Source organism: Theropithecus gelada, chromosome 4 (genome assembly GCF_003255815.1).
Source record: "Theropithecus gelada isolate Dixy chromosome 4, Tgel_1.0, whole genome shotgun sequence".
NCBI classification, from domain to species: Eukaryota; Metazoa; Chordata; class Mammalia; order Primates; family Cercopithecidae; genus Theropithecus; species Theropithecus gelada.
In genome coordinates this window covers 133,257,455-133,281,084 of record NC_037671.1, presented here as the reverse complement: position 1 = coordinate 133,281,084, position 23,630 = coordinate 133,257,455, and the positions used below count along the sequence as shown (strand labels likewise).

The following is a 23,630-nucleotide window of genomic DNA, read 5'->3' as shown; positions in this document are numbered from 1 at the left end:
AAGAAAGACACTAAGGAAATTCTTGGTGGAAATAAAGTCTTCCAGAATCATGACTCTAGAAAGTGAACTCTTTCTATCATTATCAGGAGTCTGATGTGTATAATAAACCTGTATAGGCTTAACTCATCTAATATTGCTTTTATATACACACCCATAAAACACACTCAGAGGCTAACCATACCTTTCTATTATTGAATCAGTTTTGCCCCCCAGTATTCCTGGGGAGAACCACAGGCTGAATTTTGACACTTAGCTGTAATAAGGTTAAGCAGGACCCTGGGACAAAGCCCTCTGTCTGGTTTCTAGGCTAGTTTCTGGCTTTGTGTTCTGTATTGTGTCACTGAACCCAGCAGCACCTCGAGAAACTGCCGATTCACATGTTCACAAAGAGCTCATCAAACTTAAACGTAATGCAATTTTTTCAAGTGGTGCTAAACTAGACAATTAAGGAAGACAAAAACAGGTAACAGAAAAATAGCCTCTCCATTTTCTATGTATTCTCTCAATACCTCAATTTATTTTATTTCTTTCACAGCTTTGAGGAAAACCTCATTAAGGGGAGATATAAAGTTGTGAACTAAAATAAAGGACAGGGGCAACATGGCTGCGCAATGCTCAGAAACTCCCTCCCTCTGCAGAAGTCTGCATCTCTCCCAGTCCATTCCTACACGTCAAAAAGATCTGCAGGTCCATTTACACAGCCTCCTTATTCAGAACAAGGGGATTTCAACACAGGTGCCTCAGTGGGACCGCCTGGGAGGATGCTGCAGAGCTGCCCAGGTGCCAGGGTCCTGTAACCTCAAATTCTTCCAGGGAATGCAAATCAGGCTGGATGGACACATAACATGAAGTGAGTCCTGCTCCAGAACACAGCTCTTGTGAGTGGCTGCCAGGCTGGGCGGTCTTTGCTTCCTGTGGTTTCTCATCTGGCATATGTCAAAGGAAGATCCCTTATTCTCCAATCCTCATCCTCACAAACTTCCAGAGCCCACCCTGGACACCTCCATCCCTATATAAAGGAGGAGGCCACTTCCCAGGATGCACAGTGGTGAAGTGGTGAAGGGCTGGTCTGGTCTAGTCACTGCCTTCCTGAGAATCTAGGATGCTAGCACATGAGTGCTGAAAAAACAGTCTCTGAGATGCTTGATCTCTTGCCTCATGCACTCCCCACCCCTAACCAGTTCCACTGGGCTCAACACAGGGTTTGTTCTATTCCAGAACGTTTAACCTGTAAGGATGCTAGGTTTAATCTTCCCCTCAGCTAAATGAGCTCTCTAGAGCATACAAAACAGTGATCTCCTGTTTAGAGATCTAGTGAATAAATACCAAAGAAGTGGACATCTGACATCTGTATTCTCGGAGAGATCAAACTAACACTTGATGTGTGCATACCGCACAAGCTCACTACCCCCAACATCTATGAACAACATCTATACACTAGGTAACACACAGACTGGGACCTGAGTACAAGGATCACTTCAATCTCCAGGGCTTCCTCCCCAGAAGCCGCGGGAGGCACAGAGGTGCTAGTCACATTTCAGAAGCAGCCCATGAACCCAGCCTCAGAACAATTTGTCTTCTCACTCCCCAGATGGAGGGCTTGCTTCCCTAGCTGGGGAGTGACAAGCTTAATCCCGCTTTGTGCGGGAAGACTGACAAGATTACCACACAGACAACGAATCCAGAGTAGAAACAGCTTTCTTTTTTTCTGAGAAGTCTTATCAAGGAAACCAGTTCTTATACACAAAAGCTTTGCTTTCTAAAAATCTTCCTCCAGTCATCGTAACCAACTCATCATCCATGACCCAGCCCAATCCCTCTGACAGAGGCAGTAGGTCAGCATGGTCCAGAAAACATGAATTCTGCTGTATCTAACTGCTTGTAATTCACACAGCCTTACTTACCACCATCCACCTCTACTAACCACAAGGGCTTCCCCCATTATGCAACTGTATGAGTGGCCAATAGTTTCGCCACCCCCGTGCAGTGCTATGACAGGATGTGCCTCTCTAGCAGAAAGGCAAGGCACCTCCCAGCACCTCCTGCAGCTCAGCTCCTGACATGTCTAAAGACACTTCTTGTTATAGAATCATGACATGTTATTCTTTTTATTGTGATACATTTTAAACGAACAAAATTACACAGAATATAACAAATACCTGTGTACCCACAGCTCAACTTTAGCAAATCTTAGTATTGTGCCGTATTTGCTTCAAAAAATTTTTTTGTAAAGAAACAAAATATTCCACATACAGGTGAAATACCTTCGTATTCCCCCTCCTCATTCCATCTTTTTTCTACCTTTCTCAGAGGCAACCACTACCACTATCCTAAAGCTAGTACTTATTATTATTATTATTTTTTGAGATAGAGTCCTGCTCTGTTGCCCAGACCAGAGTACAGTGGCGTGATCTCGGCTCACCGCAACCTCCCGGGTTCAAGAAATTCTCATGCCTCAGCTTCCCAAGTACCTACAGGCACCTGCCACCACACCTGGATAATTTTTGTATTTTCAGTAGAGATGAGGTTGTGCCATGTTGGCCAGACTGGTCTTGAACTCCTGGCCTCAAGTGATCTGCCTGCCTCAGCTTCCCAAAGTGCTGGGGCAGGTGTGAGCTACCATGCCTGCCATATTTATTATTTTATAACATTTTAAATTCTTATATGAATATGTACACACACACACAATGTATATATCAATACATTATATATAAAATACATACACAATGTATATCAATACATTATATATAAAATACATAATACTGCTTGCATATTTTAAAATTATATATAAAAGGTATACCATCCGTATTGTTATGTACTTGCATTTTTTGCTTAATTAAAAAAAACACTTATTCTTAAGTTTTAAATATATGCAGAAGTAGAAAGATTGTTATAATAAACCTACCACCATGTACTCATCATCCAGCCTCATGATCCATCTTATCTGTATTTAGATTCATATCTATCCCCTACCCACTCATCCCCCTCCTGACCCTCCAATCACTCTGAAACAAATCCCATACATGCAAAAAGTTTAAAGGTCTCATGCCTGTTGAGAGTTGGCTTTCTAAAAAGAAGCCAAGGCAGAAGGGGGAAGGAAGGACCCAAGTGCACAACCTCAAGCACCCTAGACATTATGGCTCAAATCATTAACAGATGGATCAAACAGGCAACGAGGAATGCCAGCTGTAGCCTGGCCCAGTAGTCTGAGTGTGAGCTGCTCCTTTCCCAGTGAATCTGCAGCTGGGAAGGAGGTCATCATCCCTGACCCTTTCCATCGCCCACTACCTTTAACCCCAGGTCAGATTTTTATCTCTGAATCCTTGCACCACCCAAGATAATATCCTCATCACACAGAAACTCCATCTTTACCCTCCTTTATATACTCAATACCTGAACTGCATCTCTTGATAAATTCACACACACAGGTCAGCAGTTGCTAATGCTTACCAAGTGCTTTCTTTATGCCAAGCATTTTTTTTTTCATGCCTCCTGTTGCAAATTAACTCATTTTACAGATGAGGAAACTGTGGCACAGTAGAGTTAAATAATTCCTCCAAGGCCAATAGCCAATAAATGAAACCACATATTAGACCCAGATGAACTGGCTCCAAGGCCCATATAATAACTCACAAGGCCTCCTTAACAAAAGGACCAGTTCCATGGAATATAAAGAAGCCACACACTCATTTGAGGTTTGGAGGTAATCAAAATTCTGCCAGCAAGTATGTGATATAAATCTGGGTAACTGAGCCAGACTGAAGGTTGTCTGTGGATTGTTCTGGGCAATTGGTTCTCAGCTTTTTACCTTTTTTTTTTTTTTTTAATTGACTTCTTTGCAAGAAAAGTAAAAAATAGTACAAAGGTAGACAAAAGCCATTCATTAGTCCAGTTTCTCCCCTCAACTTTACCCTCAACAGCCACTTATAACAGGGAACCAAAAAAGAGTAGATCATGCTCTTAATGCCTGAAAACACGTGACCTTCATCTTGAGAATGTGGTAGCGCCATGTCAAAGAGCTTCATTGTACTGCATGTACAAAAGGGAGCAGAATTATAATGACCTAAGTATTTGACCTTCATGTAGCGAATGCATCAAAGCTTGGCTCCCTAACAATTTTTTGTCATTTATAATAAAAACTGATTTTATGCAGGAAATGCCATTTTTCTTTCAAGGACAAAACCCAGAATTTTACTCAGCGGTTTTTTAAGTTGCATATATCTTAAGTGCTACGTTCTTGATAATAAACATAAAATCTTTTTTTTTTTTAAATCAGCAGATAAGACAAATCCTTCTCTTCTATTTGCCAATGTCACAAACACACAACACACACACACACAGACACACTCATACCCACATTCCCTCTCTCTCTAGTGCATGAGTGAAATTTCTTATCCAAAGCAGGCTAAGGATTTTTCACTGTGATAACACTGTTTACTTGTAATTTATAAATGAGAATAAACACTACTGCCTCAACGTCTCATTTTATTTATCCAATCAGTATTTATGGAGCACTGAGTATCCAAGTACTATGCTCAATGCTAAAATATACCAGTCGACAAGATGCTCCTCAGTTTTGTGTATTTTGAATATTGAGAAGAATTTCCTCTTTTGCTTAAATTCCTGGCTTTTGAACCCTCAATTAAGAAGATATCTTCCAGCTGAACTTTTACTTGCTCATGGAAAAAAAAAAATTTACAAGTGGTGGCAACTGGGTAGACAAGACACAAGTAAAAACTGTAATATACTAACATACGATTTCGCAAGATTTTAAACAGTTTTACAGAGCACACATAAACCATTTAAAGGTCCAGCTTCATTCTTGGTAAAGTGGAAATCTCTCCATATACCCTTCCAAAAGAAGGGGAAAAAATACTTAGGTGTCCACCAGGAAGTTGACGTTTTCTACACTGTACTTGGCTTCTCTACATTTATAAGGGTCAGGCAGGATGACCTGAAAAAACACCGCCGGTTGACACCGGCAGATCACTAGTTCAAACGGAGTGCCAGCCTTCTCTATTACCATGTGCTTCACTTGTCTTTGGTATGTCTCACTGTCTAAATATGGGAAGGGGGAGGGATTTCCGCAGGTCCCATCCTGACCCAGGTGCACGAAAAGGCATCTGTAGCCAGATTATAGTGCCTCAAATAATGCAATGCACAGTGGGTTAGGGGAGAGAGAGAAATTACTCAAGAATTATGTGAGATAAAACTAGTTTTAGAAAAGAGCATAGTTGCTATTATATGGTAAAGTATTACATTTTTGTATTAATTTTTTCAGACTGCTAAAATGCTACAGGCTTCGTGGGCAGTCTCTCAGATATGGAGAAACTGGCTGTTGACCTCTCCTGTTCCCCAGCTACACCTTAGTTATCCTCTGTCATGCTGTTGGTCATGGTCTGCTTCCAAAAATAAATTTAAGGCAGCTGGGACTACACTTTGCTAATCTCTGTAGTCCCCATAGCACCTAGCACCGTATCTAAAACAAACTCAGTGCTCACTAATATTTTTTATTTTTACTTAAATTAAGGGGGCTTTCCCTGGTGTGATACAATGTGAAGCACACAGCACTACCCAACTAAGAAGGCTGAATCTCAGTCTAATCAAGCCTCTAGAGTTAATTTCCAGTTTCAGGAAATTCAGGCGATAGAGGAACCAGATAATGACACCACAAGAAAACAGATATATCCAGAATGTGGGACATTCTGCAGGACAACTGACCCAGTTTCTGCAACAAGTCAATGGCATGGGAAAAAGGGGGGGGGGGGGGGAGGGATACAGCAGAGAATGGCCCTTGATTAAGAGACATAATATCCAAATGCCACATGTGAATCCTGATTCTAACAAAACCATAAAGAACATTTATTTTGTACAAGGGAGAAATTTTTAAAATTATACAGTGGGCATTAGGTGATATAACAAAATATGGTACCTACAGTTAGGTGTGATAATGACCCTTGTCAGGTAAGCCCATGTCTGTGTTCTTCTGTACACACTGAAGTATTCAGAGGTGAAATATCTGAAGCCTGGGAATTGCTTTGAAGTCCTCAGAGAGGAAAGGGGGAAAAAATGTCAAGAGAAAAAAACAAAACAAAACAATGTGTTTTCAAAGATTACAGGATAATTGAGAAAGCAGAAAAAACCTGGACCAACACTAGCTTGTCTTCACGCAAATCCTCACCTCTTTTCCTCCCTCCATCTCCTAGAAAATAAAACCCAGAATTGCATATGGATTGCGGAGTAGGCAATTGTAGACCAGAGGTGGAAATGACCAAGTGCCTAAGTCAGGGCCCTAAACAGCAATACTCCATTTATCTGGAGGTGGCTTGGTAACCTAAATCATCCACAACACAGACTAGCACCTTCCACACTGTGCTGGTCCAGATCACCACCATTTGGACTTTACAGACTAAAGTCCAACATGCAGAGACAGTGTCTGTCTTGCTTGCCCCTATTTCCCCAGGCGCCCATCACATAAAACACACTTAAATGAGAGTAAATGTACTCACAACCCTAACTACCGCAGTCTTCTGAAAACCAGTTGATTTGGAAAATATTGATGGTTCATGATGATAAAGTAAGTTCCAGACTTAGTTTAAGAAAGCAGTATAATTTAATACATTTTAGAAAAACTACTATAAAATGTCTAAAATAAATAGACATTTATACATGTTAAACAAAAAGAAAAAATTCTCTTATGGAATGAAAAGCAATAAAGGAAACGAAAGCCCAAGATTATTTTTTGCATTCTAATCAATTAATTAACAACCTTTTGGTAATGACTGGTTGAGAAGGAGTACAATGACCCTTGGTGGCAAAGAGAGAGAAAACAGGAAGAAAGGGCAGCAGAGTTTGAGAAGGTCTAATATAGTTTTTCCTTCTTCCCTTAAAAAGCTTTAAAAAAAATACTTAAAGCGAAACATGTTGCAAAGAGTTAGTTATAGAGAGAAGTGGTAAGACTTATGCATGAGTTGAGACAACTTAGAGAAAGGAAGTAGACTGGTAGAACTAAACGATCCAACAAGGACAGGCCTCCGCACAAGATCACAAGAAAATTAACATAAAAGGATAGGCAAAGCTTCCTTCTACTACTTCCTCCCACTCCAAAGCACAAAAGTTCAGGTGATCTCACTACATACAAACACCCAACAGCTCCCTCGAGCAGCCAGGTCTGCAATACTACCCTAGCCACCTCAAATGTTCAAATTCTCTTGAAAGTCTCACAGCCACAAATATGTACCTCAGGCACTGCCTCCTCACTCACCAGTCTAATGCAGTCTCTCTTTACCCACTTATCCCACTCTACTCCTACCCAACACCCTCTCTGTCCTCTCAAGATTGTTCCTTATTCCCCATTTTCACCATTCTGCCTTCTTCCCTTCTTTCTCTTCCAGCCTGCTCTTCCCTGTTTCTGCCTTCCTCGTACCCTCCTCTTCACACCTTTCTCACTCTTTGTTCCACAGTTGTCCCCAGTATTACTTGTGTCCTCTAAAACCTTCCTTATCCACCAGACCTTCCCCTTTCCATGCTATACCTAGAAGCCTGTTTCTCTGAAACCACTTGTGGTCCAGACAAAACCAGAGGAAACTATCTTCTCTCAGGAAGGGGCAACATAGAGTTTAGACCAATACAGTAGAAAAGAACTGGTCATGTTTAAAAACATTTTAAGACCTTCGAGGATGACCTGGAAGTAGTAAGAAGGTCCCCAAAGCTTCAAGTGGGTTTTTTCTATTTCAGGGCCAAAAGTACAGAATTTATATAACCAAGCAAATGTAGCTGAATCAATTTCAGAGTCAGTATTTCTAATCTTTTCATCACAGGTTCACCATTAAGGACACAGGAATTTATAGAGGAAAAAGATCTTTCACTGGCTTATTATCTAAATTCCTATCAGAGGTACTTAAAGACAAGTAATACTTTATTCATAAAAAACCAGAACACCACATAAAAAGTAGATACCTTTCTTATTTAATATCTCCTGTCAGAAAAAAAAAAAAAGGTGTTAAAAAAAAGATTATAAAATAATTCTGCTGGAGAGGTTTTACTATAAAGCAAAAATATTAGCTAACTAAAGTTTTTACCTGCTCCTAATCCTTTCTGAAAAGAGAATATTTGCTTACAATATTACCATCCTTTGACTTCACAATTCCAACAAAGTTCAACATAGTGTCTAAGACAGAAAAAGAAAAAAAAAAAAGGCAAACAAAAAACCTCCCCCTAAACTGACACCCCAAACTACCAGACCTCTCCCTACTGGTAGTGTTCCCTTCCCTTACTTGAATCCACTGTGGCTCAGATCTTAAGAGCCCCAGAGGAAGAAGGCACCTGAAAATTACACAACCCTCATTCTCAATCTTACCTGCCTTTCCTACAGAACTGAACTGGGAGATGGTCTCAGACGGGTCCTCTATAATCCAGAGGGCAATTTCCATCTCTCTTAAGAATGCCGTCTTCTGCTTCCTCCTCAGGCCACCACCCGCTGATTGTTGCAGGTGATCACCACACTACCGCCACCACCAACAGTAAGAGATCATTTAAAATTTACTTTTTGCTAGGAACTATGCTACGCACTTAATATACATAGCCTCAGTTTAATCCTCGACTAGGATTTACCTGTGAAAAATGGGGACAGAGAAAGGTTACAGAACTTGCTCGGTTTCAGCCAGTAAGCTCCTAAGGAGGTTTCACTAGAGCCCAGGTCTGTCAGATTCTAAAGCCCAAACTCTGCTGCTACATGACGCTTTGCAAAAAAAAAAAAAAACCAAAAAAAAAAAAAAAAAAACTGTCCATGCCTTCATCTTAACTCTGGAAGTTCAAAGGTCCCTAGAGGTCAGGAGACCACCAAGAACCCAATGTGTAAAGCATTTTCACCCACCCAAGGTTCTTCCCATTTTTTGTCTTGGGCCGTCAGTGCCCAACGGGAAAGGATGTCCTCTCCACACTATCCCAGGGTAGAGTACTGTCTAGCGACAGCCTGGCTGCAGAGTCAGTTTGAATTCTTTCAACACTGCTGAACTTGCTTAGAACTTTGACAGCACCTCCTACCCACTCCCTGTCTCCACTCCACGTCCTGGATTCAGCCACTGGACCCGGAAAAGAGGCATCCACCAAGCAAAAAACTCAATGGTGAGACACCTCTACCTCCCGCAAAACCCCGAGCGACACTTCTTTCAAATAACCACCAAAATGTCCTTTCCCTACCAGTTCTTTTTCTTATGTGGGAGAAAAAGATTTTTTAAATGGGTTACTGTGGATTAGCCATTAGAAAGCCCCTGCTGAGCTCGTGCTTTATCTCAGTTAATACTTAAATATGTGCAGCCAGAGACACGCTCATACAGGGCTTTTGGGTGAGGAGAGAAGAGTACACGGAGGTAATTTTGTCATTTTTCTTGGCAAAGGAGCAGCCTGTTAACAAACACATTTTGTTTTGAAAACCAGATTCTGAAAACAAAAGCAAAAATCGATTATAAAATACATTATATCTTCCTCTATCTCTGTGGAGGGAGAACCAAATAAACTCACACCAATGGGCAAGTACTGAATGATAAGAATGATAACGACTGCTGGTTATTGAGCACTTGGTTTCTGCCAGGCTTTTTTCCAGATGCTTTTACCAACATTACTTCACTAAACCTGCACAATGGTATGAAGTTCCTATTTCAAAGACAAAACAGGCTTAGGGACTCTATCTCCAAAATAATAATTATATATAATTATTTGGCACTTACTACGTGCCAAACACTGTTCTAAGTACCTTAAATATGCATATACTGACTCATTTAATCCTCACAACAGCCCTATAAAGTATGTGATGCTCTAACAGACCAGCAAACCAATGGAAGAAGTCACTAAGTCACTTGCCCAGGGCCACACAGCTGTTAAGCAGAGGATTTAAACCAAGCTTGTCCAACCTGCAGCCCAGGATGGCTTTGAATGTGGCCCAACACAAATTTGTAAAGTTTCTTAAAGCATTATGAGATTTTTTAACGATTTCTTTCTTTTCAGTTCATCAGCTATTGTTAGTGTTAGTGTATTTTATGTGTGCCCCGAGACCATTCTTCCAGTGTGGCCCAGGGAAGCCAAAACACTGAACACCTCTGCAAGGTACTCTGCCCTTAGTCACTGAGCTGTACTGCAAAATGACTACCTGGGCTTTTGTTTCTTTCATTTTACCTTTTTTTCTGCGTCATTTCTCCAACAAGACTGGAAAATTTACGACCTGGGCTTTTGTTTCTTTTATTTTACCCTTTTTCGTTTGTTTGTTTTTGCATTATTTCTCCAATAAGACTGGATGCTCTTGAGGACAGAGACCACTTTTCATACCCTCATTCAGCCATCAGTATGATGAGCCAACTAGGCAGTCATCAATAAATAACTGAGTCTCGTGTGATACACAAGATCTTGATCCAAGTGCGCGGGGCTTCTCACTCCCAGTTCCACTACCCTACCCAGGTTTCCAGCCTCTCCCACCTCAGTGCCCCAAGACAGCCCTGACCAGCTTGTATGTGTCCATTCCAGGGATATGTGAGGGCAGACTAGGACAGTCTGAAAATGGTCTCACATAAGATCAGATTCCTTTACTTCCCATTTCCAAGCCACTGGAGAGCAAACTCACAGCAGCTGGACTGCCAAATCTTGCTCCACTCTCCTACCTGCCTGCCTGCTGTCTGTGACAGGAGGCCTCCCTCCTACTAGACTCAGGAGAGACCTTAGAAGCCACCATCAATCAGTATGTCAGCACGCAAGAAGGCGTCTACAACCACCCCTGCCCTACAGGATAAAAAACAAGCCCTTTAGCTAGCTCATGCATCCTTTTCGTCTAAAAAAACTTGGTGTCACTCTTCAAAGCTCAGCTCACGTACCACTTCCAATGTGAAACCTTAGGAAATAACCCTGGTTTTAAGTATCTGGTTAATGGTAAGTTATATCCAAGTTTACAGTGGATGCAAAAATGACCTAAAACCCTAACCAAAATACTGGCATGGCCAACTAGGGAACGTAAAATTTCCCTAGTTGTGATTTCCCTAGATTAGTGATTTAATAAGATCATCCTGAAAGGTCATTTCACTCTGAAATATGCAGAATGGGTATGGGTTTAAACCAAAAAAAAACTATATAATCAATGATTCTTGGAAACAAAATAATCTGAGAAGGCAGAGCACTCTGTACCACTGTAACTTATAAGCCAATTTTCTCTTTCTCTCCCTGGCCAGACAGTTGTTCTTCATCTCAAAAATCAACAACCTGCCTGCCGATCTCTGATACATGGCTCAAGACATTAGCCTAAGAATAAGGATTAAAATAACGAGGCTTGCCTTAAGGTAGTGACAGATATTCCAGAAAACAGTGGCCACTTGCTAGGACAGGTGCCGTAGGTGTCTGGGCTGACAACACAACCTGCATCCTCTGAGATCAGACCCTCAACTCTGAGTCTGGCAGTCAGTCACTGAGGACCAATGAGTCTGGGCCAACTGATATGCCCTACCTGTCTTGTTACCACAGAAAAATAAAAGGATTACTTGTAAGTGAAATTTTCAACTAACACATTTCCCAGTAACAAAACATTAAAATGGTAGCTGTTTGAAAAGTATATACTGGACATAAACTAGCCTTTTCTAGATTACACTGAAGTGTGCTCTACAGTAAATAGCCTCAGACTATTTCCTCTGCATGAAGCTCCCTTCCCCCACCCTCACCTCTACCTAGGAAGAACTGAGAGGAAAAGCAGATAACCGAACTTACGCAACACACTAGCTGAATTCAGACACAATTCTAAGTCAAAGTGCTCTGGCTTTCCTTGCAAGGAGGCAGCAGGCAGGGAAAGAAACCTCAACGTATAGAGGACCTTTGGTGGGGGGCACCCTACTAACACTATACAATCTCACTTAAATGGCCCAGGACATGGTAATGCTCTTTTAAAGACAAGGCAAATGACTCCTGGCAGAGTTGTTGTTTCACTCAAGGCCACACAGCTGGCAGGTGGCAGGGAGGGGAGGGCTGGGTCCTGGCCTCCTGACTCCACATCGCAGCATCCTTCTAAGACAGGCCTTTCCAGAGAACACTGACACAGGCAGCAGAGCTTAGAACTCTTCTCAACACAGCTTCCCAGAGCAAGAATTTCTTGAGTTTTAGAGAAATAATTCCTCCTATCACCTTTTTAACCATAAAATCTTTTAAAAGTTAAAATTTATTGATTATTGCAAATGATTAATACAGTGAAAATAGGTATTTTATATGAGATATGTGAATGCACCTTTAACTGTGGTCCTGTGATCAACCTAGAATTTGTACTAGTTTTCAATCTTAAAGACTGAAATTAAATTTGACTATACAAAAGGGGAGATCACCAATCTAATGACCTAACAAAACTATTATTTCAATCACTTTTAAGGTTAAATAAAGCAAATACAAAAAAGCATGGAAATGTTAAGTAACTGAACTTTTCATAGAAACTACATAACAATTATTAAGATAAAAACATAATGGCAAGTATATGCTAATTTATTTTACACAGTTTTATCAACACTCCTGTTTAAATTGTAACAAACATCAGACACATTTAACCCTGTGCACATAGTACTCATTCAATAAATACACTTTTTAGTGTGAGTCTATAAAAATGTCAAGCAGCCAGGTGCATTGGCTTGCACCTATAATTCCAGCAGCTTGGGAGGCTGAGACAAGAAGATCATTTGAGCCCACGAGTTCGAGATGAGCCTGGGCAACAAAGCAATATCCCATCTCTTTAAAAAAAGAAAAGAACTGAGAATGGTGGCTTGTATCTCTAATCCCAGCTACTCCAGAGGCTCAGGTGGAATAGCTACTCCAGAGGCTCAGGTAGAGTTCACAGTTGCAGTGAGCTATGCTTGTGCCACTACACTCCAATCTGGGCAACAGAGCAAGACTCTTTAAAAAAAAAAAAAAAAAAAAAAAAAGGTAAGTAACTGCAAAATTTATATGTATATATGAAACACCAGCACCCATTTCCACTCAGTTAAGAATGCACTTGTAATTCATTTGACCTCCACTTTTATGCATAGAAAAAAAGCTTATTTTAGGAAATATAAAATACATCTAAAGCTTTACCAAAGTGCAATACTAACTTTAACTTTTTACATTTGGATTATTTCCTGCAAAAGTGAGGTGGCGATTTAATTTCTTATTTCAAAGTCCACATGCAAGGATGTGCCCAACAACTATAAATAATCTTTTCTAAAAATTGCACCCATTCCAGCTGGGCCCATAGCTTTCTTCTTGCCTCTATTTATTAAGCAAAAAACCTACTGGCCTGATAAAACGGATTTCTCCCTTCACATATTAAAATATAATTCTAAAACCTGATCCTCATTTGGACTTCCTTGGATTTATACCAAAAATGCTGTATCTTTCTAGAGTAAACCAAGAGGTTTTTCTTTTTTTAAACCATTATTCTATCTTAAGAAATGTCTCATCTAAGAAGCAAAGAGATATACCCTAAAATTCCAGCAACTACAGCCTTCAAAAGTCTTTGGCTCAGATGCAGGATAAATCTTTGGAGCCAAGGGTACAATGTGACCCGGGTGTACAAACTTAGACCTTGCTCACTAAGCAGCTCAAAGAATTTTTCTCTCAGGACATCCCAAAAATATCAAACAGATTCATGAGAAGAATGGAATTTCCTTCTCCCTGCAGCCTCAACATGATTTTATATTCCTGACACAGTTTAAATATACAATTCAGATGCCAAAATCTTGGTGACAACAAGGACTGCTCCCTGTCCATTAACTTGATACCTACTTTCACTGAGGAATACAAATTTCTCAATCATTTCAAAGTCCATTTAACAAACAACTAAGAAAACTTGCAGATTGTTATGTATTTCTTAGATGAAAGGGGAAAACTCTTATGTCAACTGTTCATTAAGAAGGAAATATTACGAGCAATTAGCATCATATATCATAAGAGGAGGCTCTTCTTAAGTCCAGTTTATGAATCCATAGCTAAAGACCTGAATTTCCTTCCCTTCCCCTTTATTTTACTAGCTGAGATGAATTACTTCTTGACAGACAGCACAAACTGGTATATACTTCATTTGTTACGACTGTCATTTATACAAAGGGGTGTATTCCTTTGCCTTCCCATGTGGCTTTGTATAGTACAGACATCAAAATGTCAAACACAAAGGAGCAAAACGTCTGATAAGGCCTGCCCAAGGAGAAAACAAGCTTTCCAAAAGCTGAAGCCTGGCCTGGGGGCCCTCAGTGGGGCTAAGCTAGTGTCTGTTAGTCCTGAGCCTACCACAATGCTTACAGATGAACCTGGGGGTGGCAAGCTTCTCCACCCAAACTGAGAAGGTGACCCAAACTGAGAAGGTGACACATTAAAAAGGAAAGATTTACATGTGCAGGTGGGTTTACTAAAACCTATCTGCCACAGTATCCCCTACTCACCCACAAAGGATCCTATAACTCCTATCCACTCACCAATGACCCAGAAATCATGAAAAGAGGCCAACTTATATGCTAATCAGAGTAGGCTCCTGCTGTCTCGGCCCACCCCTTCCCGATGGCTAACCCTAGCGCATCACCACAGTCCTCCCCAAACTCAGATGCTGGAAACCATCACCACGTTCCGGCAGGTTTCTGAGGCATGCTGTAGCCCCATGATATGTCCAAGATGAGATGGAAAATAGTGCCACAGACTGGAGGTGGACACAGAGGGTCCATTCTGGCTTTCCGACTGTCCTGGAGGTGGCCCAACCTCCTGCTGCTTCCACTGAAGCTCAGGAAGGGAAACCCTTCCAACTTTTTTTTTTTTTTTTTTTCTAAAAGGCAATCTTATGCACAATTCCAGAAGAATCAAGTTTCTGAAGCAATGCCTGAACAAGAGCCACAGCACACGGGAGGCCCGGCTCTCTCACAGACATCATGCAAAATGAGTCACTGCATCTACGTCTTCTGCTATTGCTGCTGCCACCCTTGCTCAGAGTAAATGAGGAAGACAACTGATTCACAAGGGATCCGTGGAAACTGATGTGTAAGATCAGCACAGCAACAGGGAAGGGGGCATCCAGTAAGAGTTCCTCACATGGGCCCCTTCCCTAGAGGGGCAGAAAGGCTCCCGTCAGGGTTTGTGTGGTAGTCAGAGTGGGAGGATGACAGGAGCAACAATAGAAAGGGGAAAGAAACAGAGATGTTAGAACAAAACAAAACAAAAAACACCAAAAAACAATATTGGTGGGGGAAACAAATTCTCATCTCAACCAGATCCTTGTAGTAATTCTCCAAGGGGCAAGGACTCCTTCCTCTCATTTGACCCCAAAGGGAAACATCTGAACAGATCCCCTGTCCCTCCCTGCCCACCCCAAAGGGAAACATCTGAACAGATCCCCTGTCCCTCCCTGCCCACCCTGATTCGAGTAGACTCTCAGGGACAAAGCAAGATAGAAAGCTTCGCTCTCCTGACTCTCCAGCTCTCCAAGAGAAAATTAAGTCTCAGATACCCCTGCTTTTTTTTTGAGAGAGAGAGTCTTGCTCTGTCGCCCAGGATGGAGTGCAGTGGCATGATCCGGGCTCACTACAAGCTCCGCTTCCTGCGTTCAAGCGGCTCTCCTCCCTCAGCCTCGCGAGTGGCTGGGATGACAGGTGTGCGCCACCACACCCAGCTAATTTTTTTGTATTGTTAGTAGAGACGGGGTTTCATCACGTTGACCATGCGAGGATGGTCTCAAACGCCTGATCCCAAGTGATCCACCCGCCTTGGCCTCCCAAAGTACTGGGATTCCTGGCGTGAGCCACCACGCCGGGCTTCCTCTGCTTCTATCTTCCCAACTCTCCATACGAAACTTGCCAGTTTACTCCTTAGCTGCCTCAGGCCCACAGCCTTCCCTACTGTCACATGAACATGACTGCACAAGACCCAAGGCCAAGCTCAAAAGGAATTCTTTCTAGTACATCCCTGTCACTAGGCACTACCTACCTGGCAAAGTACTTATGTGGCCTGACTTCAGGAGAGCCACAGACCTCTCACCTTCAATTTTCTCCCCCACATACTTCTGAAATGGACCATGCCCCCTGTGAGGCTTCAGCTAGGTTTCTGAGCCTTGGCACTACTGGCATTTTGAGCTGGACAAATCTGTTGTGGGCCTCTCCTGTGCACTGCAGGATATTTAGCAGCACCCAGGCCTCTACCCACTAGACTCTAGCAGCACCACCCTTCCCCCACCGCAATTGTGACAAAGTGTCTAAATATTCCCTAGGGGCAAAACTACATGCTTTCCTCCTCCCCAAACCCCTTGAGAATCATCAGCTTAAGATACCACCTTTGCATATTCTCTTTGTAAATTCCCATATTCTTTGAGGGAGAAGTAAGACCTGGAGCCCTTTGGGGCAAGGCTGAGGGGGCAGATGAGAATGGAGAATGCTGCAATAGGAAACAGAATGCAAGATAAGACAGCTGACCTTCATTCACAGCCCAGGACCTGAATGAAGCTGCTTCTCCCCCTACTTACAAAGGAACAGAAGCAATCAAGTCTTTGTCTTATCCACAGGATATGGACTTGACATTATAAGAAGCTAACAGAACTTTAGAGAGAATAACCACATCATTCACAACCAAAGGGTCAAACTAGACCTGCCCAATGAAATGAAGCCCAAAATTCCAGCAATTTGACTGAGGAAATTCTCTAGGAGTATCTGGCCAAGTGCCCTGGCGTCCCATGTAGAAAAACTGAAGTAGGTGAGACACAAACCTATGATGTCTCTGAGAGGGTTAATGCAAGCGGAATGATGCTGTTGGTGGCCTCAAAGAAACTTGGAACCACATTTAAAGACGAACCAACAACCATTATTCTAGGAGATCTGGATATTACACAAAAAAGGTAAAACATTCCTGCCTTCAAGTTGCTGACAATCAAGTTGGGCAGAGAAAAGATTAAGTACATATCCATTAACATCTTCATCACCACTTAATAGCAGCAGCTAAGGTTTATTGGAAACTTATAATTTGCCAAGCTCTAACCTGTGCACTTTATATCCATTATCTATTTTAATCTGTACAACCCTACAATATAGGGAGGATTAATATCCCCATTCTATAACTGAAAAAAAAAATCGAGGTTCAAAGAGACTAAGTGATCTATCTGAGGACATACAGCTGATAAGTGGGGGTGCTGGGATTCAAATATAGATTCCTTTCATTCCAAACGCATGTTTCTAACCACCGTCCAATACTGCACTGAAGACCACAACACTATAAGAGTGTAGAAGGGCAGGGTGCTGAGGCTGGTCACCACAGGGATTGCAAAGGAAAACCAAAGAGCAGGCATGGCAAAGGAGGAAAAAAAGTGCTTCCACGGCAAAAAGTCCTTTAAAAACTAGTTTCATGTCTCATAGCAACTTAACCAGCTATCGGAAATGCTATTGCCCACAAGATAAATCAAAGATTTTCCTTGAAAGGATTGTGGGGTTGGAGTGAATGCGGTGCTGGGGTGCTGCAGGCAGGCACAGATGAAGGCCAATAAATGCTCTTTCTTCTTCCAGGGATAAGTGTCTTCCTTTCTGGCGGGCTTAAAACTTCATATTCACAACCATACCCATCTTTTAAGTCAGTGGGTCATCATTCTTTTGGAGTCATGGACCCCTCTGAGGATCTAGTGAATGCTACATACCCAAATCCGAGAAAAAACATTCATACACACAATCTACTGCATACCATCTTCAAAACACTGAAACAGCTTTTACATTTCACAAGGTCAGAAAGATGCAGAACTCTTAATTTGACCCTAGGTTTGAATTTCACTTTTTCAGGCTTTTAAAAATTCTAATGATCCATTTGCTCCTTCTAAACTCTTATATTGGGCTGAAAAATTAACATGGTGAGGCCGGGCGCGGTGGCTCACGCCTGTAGTCCCAGCACTTTGGGAGGCCGAGGCAGGCGGATCACAAGGTCAGGAGATCGAGACCATTCTGGCTAACAGGGTGAAACTCCGTCTCTACTAAAAATACAAAAAATTAGCCAGGCATGGTGGTGGGCGCCTGTAGTCCTAGCTACTCGGGAGGCTGAAGCAGGAGAATGGCGTGAACCCGGGACGCGGAGCTTGCAGTCAGCGAAGATTGCCACACTGCATTCCAGCCTGGGCGACAGAGCGAGACTCTGTCTTAAAAAAAACAAAAACAAAAACAAAACAGAAAAAAAACCTAACATGGCGAAAGATTCATTCCAATAATTTTTCACTACGGTAGCTGAGGTACGTCATGCACTATACACATACTTGATTCTTTCTTCTGGACGCTGCCTTGTGAATTGCATTTTGAAGAGTGACCAAGAAGTCCCTGTGACCTGATGACATCTGATGCCTTTGGGACTCACACAGCAGGCAGCTGGCAAGGCAGCAGGGCTTACTTACACAGGCAGGGGTTCCACGAGTCACCCCAATGACTACAGCCTGAATGAACTGCTGCTCCTCGCGGGCACTCCTAGCTCTGCAGGCAGAACAAGGACATACAAGCACAGCTTTTAAAGTGCTTAATGGTGATTACGCTGGTTTGGTGATTCACTAAGCAGTACAGAATGTGCCCAATTATACACTCTATTTTTTTCCAATCTTATTTCATAAACCCCAATTTCACAGGAACATAGATTTTCCATCCAAACAAAATTATCTAATTTTAACAATTAAAATACTAATTATCCTCAAAATCCTCCTTTGAAAAGGGGCTTTAAATAAGACATGACTTTAATAGGCATTTTAATATTTTTGGTTGCATCATTCATTGAAACATCTAAGGAGTGCCTTCATTTTGGATACCGTGGGAGGCTACAGGCAAAGAGAGTATTGAATGTCAGTAATAAAACACTATTCAATAAAAACACCAGTACAGGCTCTGTATCAAATAAAACTTTTATCAAGTAAAAACATTTACAATATTAATTTTGTTCTCCCCTACTCCCACCCCAGGTTAAAAACTACAACTTGAAATCTTTTCATAATAAGCTGCCAACAGCAGCTGCTATTGACTAAGAGAAAGAAAAAGAAAAGAAAATTGTTATTACTATAAACAAATTATTCGTTCTTTCCAAGATAAATAATGACTTGATGTTCTCATTCTCACAATCAGAAGCGTGGCTTCATAATAGTAATTATCTCAGCTCCACCAGAAAACCATCAAGCATTCAAACCCATTTGCTGTGTACAGCCCTACCATCTACCATCTATAAAGTACTATAGGAGAAACACAGGGGTCCTATCTGCAAAAAGCAGCTCACTTCAGTTTTTGGGAGAAACTTCTGCAACCCACCTGGAATAAAAAGATGCCACTTACCACCAGATATTTTCCTACTAAAAAAATTTTCTCCCTCCTATTTAAGGAAAAGGATAGACGAAAATAATATATTAAAGTGTTAAGGAAAAATGTTCCACATGTAAAAACAAATCAAAAGGCACATGAAACCATGTTAAGACCTCAAAGACATGAATTAGTCAATTATACTGTATATTTCTGGGCTCCTGAGTACAAGCATGGTCTGTTTTTCTGATCCAAAAATCTAATAAAAGAATTTATTAATTTAAAGATCTAACAGAGGACACTGTTAGAAATTGGTTTGGGGAAGGCACCATGCTCTCGGCCAAGGAGTTATTTAACTCTTCTGCACTAAGAATAGATCTGTGACGATTCACTATGACTACAGCAAATCAAGCTTGGCCCTATCCTTTGAATTTACCCGGTAAGAACAGACAGGTTTAGGATATGAAACCTCAAGAAGGTGGTTGCCACGTCTTAGCTTGCCATGTACAGAAGACTGATTTGCCAGGCTTTGCAACCAAGCTTAAGTGAGATTTAGGAGTAAGACATGCCAAATTAAAACTCTTAAGGATCATTAATCGCATCCTCATGACTTCAGATATACCAATACAACATATGCTTATGTAGGTCTGGTCTTTATTCTTAATCGGAGGTATTAGCTTCCTACTGCAACAGTCTATAGAAGGAATTGTTTCAAAAGTGGAGCAAGCATGGTTCAGCCCATTCATTATTTTTAGTAATTAAAAAATACAGATATGACTATGAAAGTTTTGTTATTCTTAGACGCAAATAAACAGATGGCCAGTGAGGAAATGAGATCAACTTTACATCTGAGAATACACTATATTCCACTTTCAGTTTCTGAATGTCAAAGCTTGGGAGATAAATCCAAGAATCCAACCTGTAACCAGAATAGGAAAACTATTTTTATTGCATTTGTTTGGCATATTCCAACTGTTAAGAAGTAGAATAAAGAGAAGTAATGCCTAGCAGGGCACAAAGCACTTAGTTGGTATTTAATAAATATTATTTGGATGCTAAAGAATGAGAAGAGCCAACTATTCCAACGAAGACTAGCATGTTGAAAATTCAGGTGTCTCTTCTTCAAATCACAAACATCCTAAGTTAGAAAGTAAAGAATGCCATGTTTGTGTTACATAGGCAGAATGCTTCCTGCCTTGCCCCCAAGGTTACAGTGACTTCTTTTTTCCTCTTCCTATACAGGCTCTGCTTTAAAGAGTAATACAGCAGCAGATTTTGGCATTGGCATCATATTTATCATGGATTCCATCTATGACAGAGCAACAACTAGAAAACCAGACAAAACACAGGAGACAACTGTTTTCAGACACTGGACAACAGGCAGTAGAGGACTTAATTTCTGAGAATAGTGAAACAAATGAGGCAAGCCTTGAACTGATTTGCCTGAACTTATTGCCAGGAGGTAGTGTCCAAGCCACAGCAAAGAGAAGGGGGAACACAGAACATGTCAGTCTCACTGAGTAGAGGTAACACAGATTAGTAATCAGGGAAGCCGCATTCAAGGAGGCCAAAACGGCTAGAATTGGAAGGGCAGAACACCCAGGAGAAGAGAGCAGCCCCAAAGGGTCGGTTCCTAGAGTCTTAGACTGATCTGCACATCTGTCAAAGGAAACTACTTAAAGTTAGGGATAGAAGCACCAGAAAGCAGTTGGCCTAAGAACTCCTAGAGTTCACACAAAGCTAGCAATGGTTCATGTTTCCACCAGCAACAAAAACAAGAGTAATTCACAAGACACCCAACGTCAGGTAAAGTCCTCAGAAGAATACTGCCTTACGGTGGATAAGTATTGCGGCTACATCATCCCTAACGGGTGCTCTGGAGCCACCCCAACAAAGTTTACATGCTAGCTTCAAAATGATACGACTGATTCCAAGTAACTTAACTGCATGCTAGAACAAAGTCTAGCGCTTTTGAAAAGAATACAACAAAATCTAGCACTCAATGAAGTAAAATTCCCTCTCCTTTGTCTGCCGCTGCTGCCTCCCTCTTCTGTGGCTCCTGGTGCTGCTCGTGTGCTCATTCAGTGTGGACCTGATACCTCTCTTGTGAAGCGGCAGCTGAGGAGACTCTGGCGCCCATCACGGCTGACAAAAAGCCCCAGGAAGGAGTCAAGACTGAGAACAACGATAGTATTAATTTGAAGGTGGTGGGGCAGGGTGGTTCTGTGGTGTAGTTTAATATTTAGAGGCATACACACTTAGTAAACTAATGAAAGCCTATTGTGAACGACGAGGATTGTCAATGAGGCAGATCAGACTCCGATTTGACCGGCAACCAATGAAAAAGACACACCTGCACAGTTGGAAATGGAGGATGAAGATACAATTGATGTGTTCCAACAGCAGATGGGAAGTGTCTACTAAGAAGGGAACCTGCTTCTTCATTCTAGAACTCTGTTCTTGCAGACCAAGATTACATTCTCAGGTAGAAAACTGCAATTTGGTTCCAACACATCCCTGACTACTCTGGTATAGTTTTCTCTGTTTGTTCATTTCCTCCTCCTCCATTCCTTTACTGTATATAAAAGTAACTGGTATACGTGCACAAGTATATTGCATTTTTTTTTTTAACAGCCAACGGTATGTTTTGATTGACAGTAAGTGGAGACAGGATGGGGAAAAATACTGATTCTGTGAAAATACCCCCACTCTCCATTAGTGGCATGCTCATTCTGCTCTTCATGTTCCAGTAAGTTATTTTGTTCTCACTGTTTTAACAACAACAACAAACAAACAAAAAACAAACAAGAAAACCCATAAAAATCCTTGCATACCTTGTTCAACTGGAGAATTTTAATGTTTTTCATTGATCATTGTAAAACCAAGGACAATTTTACAACTTTTTCGTATGTAGATGTTACATGCAGGGCAGTCTGTCTTTAACTAAGGATAAATCACTCTAAAAAAAAAAAAAAGAATCCTGTATAGTTTTCCCTTTAAGTCAAGTGTCTTGCTGTTTAAATAAACTTCTTGTTTAATATGAAAAAAAAATATGTAAAATTCACAATGCCTGGCATCCAAGTAAAAATTACCAGGCATAGCAAAGGAACAGGAAAATATGACCCATGAAAATGAAAATAATCAATCAATTAATAGACCCAGAAATGAGACAAGATGATGGGACTAGCAGACAAGGGCACTGAACTAGCTATTATAACAGTGTAGCTTCTTTAAAAAACAACTTGGCAGTTCCTCAGAAGGTTAAAGAGAGGTACCACATCACCCAGCAATTCCCTCCTAGGCATATACCCAAAGACATGAAAATAGTATGTCCACATAAAAACTGGTAACAAATGTTCACAGCAGCATTATTCATAATAGCTAAAAACTGGAAACAATTCAAATGCCCAGCAACTGATGAATAAATAAAATGTAGTATATCCATATAATGGATTATTATTTAGCAATAAAAAGAAACTAAGTACTGATAAATGGATGAACCTGGAAAACATCATGCTAAGTGAAAGAAGGCACTCACAAAGTACTACCTATTATACGATTCCATTGACATGAAATGTCCAGAATAGTCCCTATAGACTGACATTTCCTATCAATATAGGCTGAAAAGGAGTGGGGTACATGGTAAATGACTGCTAATAGATACAAGGTTTCTTTGTGGGGTGACAAAAGTATTGTAAAATTAGATTGTGGTTGCACAACAGATAGTTGCACAACTCTATGAATATACTAAAAACCATTAATTTGCACACTTTAAATTGGTAAATTATATGGCAATGTGAATTAGGTCTCAACAAAGCTGTTAAAAAGTTATAAATATGACCAGGCGCAGTGGCTCACACCTGTAATCCCAGAACTTTGGGAAGCAGAGTCAGGAGGACTGCTTGAGTCAAGGAGGTGAGACCAGCCTGGCCAACTTGGTGAAACCTCATTTCTACTAAAAAATACAAACATTGGCCGGGCGCTGTGGCTCACGCCTGTAATCTCAGCACTCTTGGGAGGCTGAGGCGCGTGGATCACAAGGTTAGGATATTGAGACCATCATGGCTAACATGGGGAAACCTCGTTTCTATCAAAAATACAAAAAATTAGCCAGGCGTGGTGGCAGGCGCCTGTAGTCCCAGCTACTCGGGAGGCTGAGGCAGGAGAATGGTGTGAACCCAGGAGGTCGAGCTTGCAGTGAGCCAAGATTGTGCCACTGCACTCAAGCCTGGGCGACAGAGCGAGACTCCGTCTCAAAAAAACAAAAAAAAAATTAGCTGGGCATGATGGCACATACCTGTAGTCCCAGGTACTCGAGAGGCTGAGGTGGGAGAATCGCTTGAACCTGGGAGACAGAGGTTGCAG

The 23,630-nt window shown here is 41.3% G+C and overlaps 1 protein-coding gene and 1 pseudogene across 1 annotated transcript in view; one reads left to right on the top strand and one right to left on the bottom strand.

Annotated features, from left to right (window-relative positions):
* The window catches only part of FOXO3 (forkhead box O3), a 127,319-nt gene that overhangs the window by 47,265 nt on the left and 56,424 nt on the right, over window positions 1-23,630 (bottom strand). The gene's annotated exons all lie outside the window — the stretch shown is intronic.
* LOC112622141 lies at window positions 8,444-21,689 on the top strand (annotated as a pseudogene).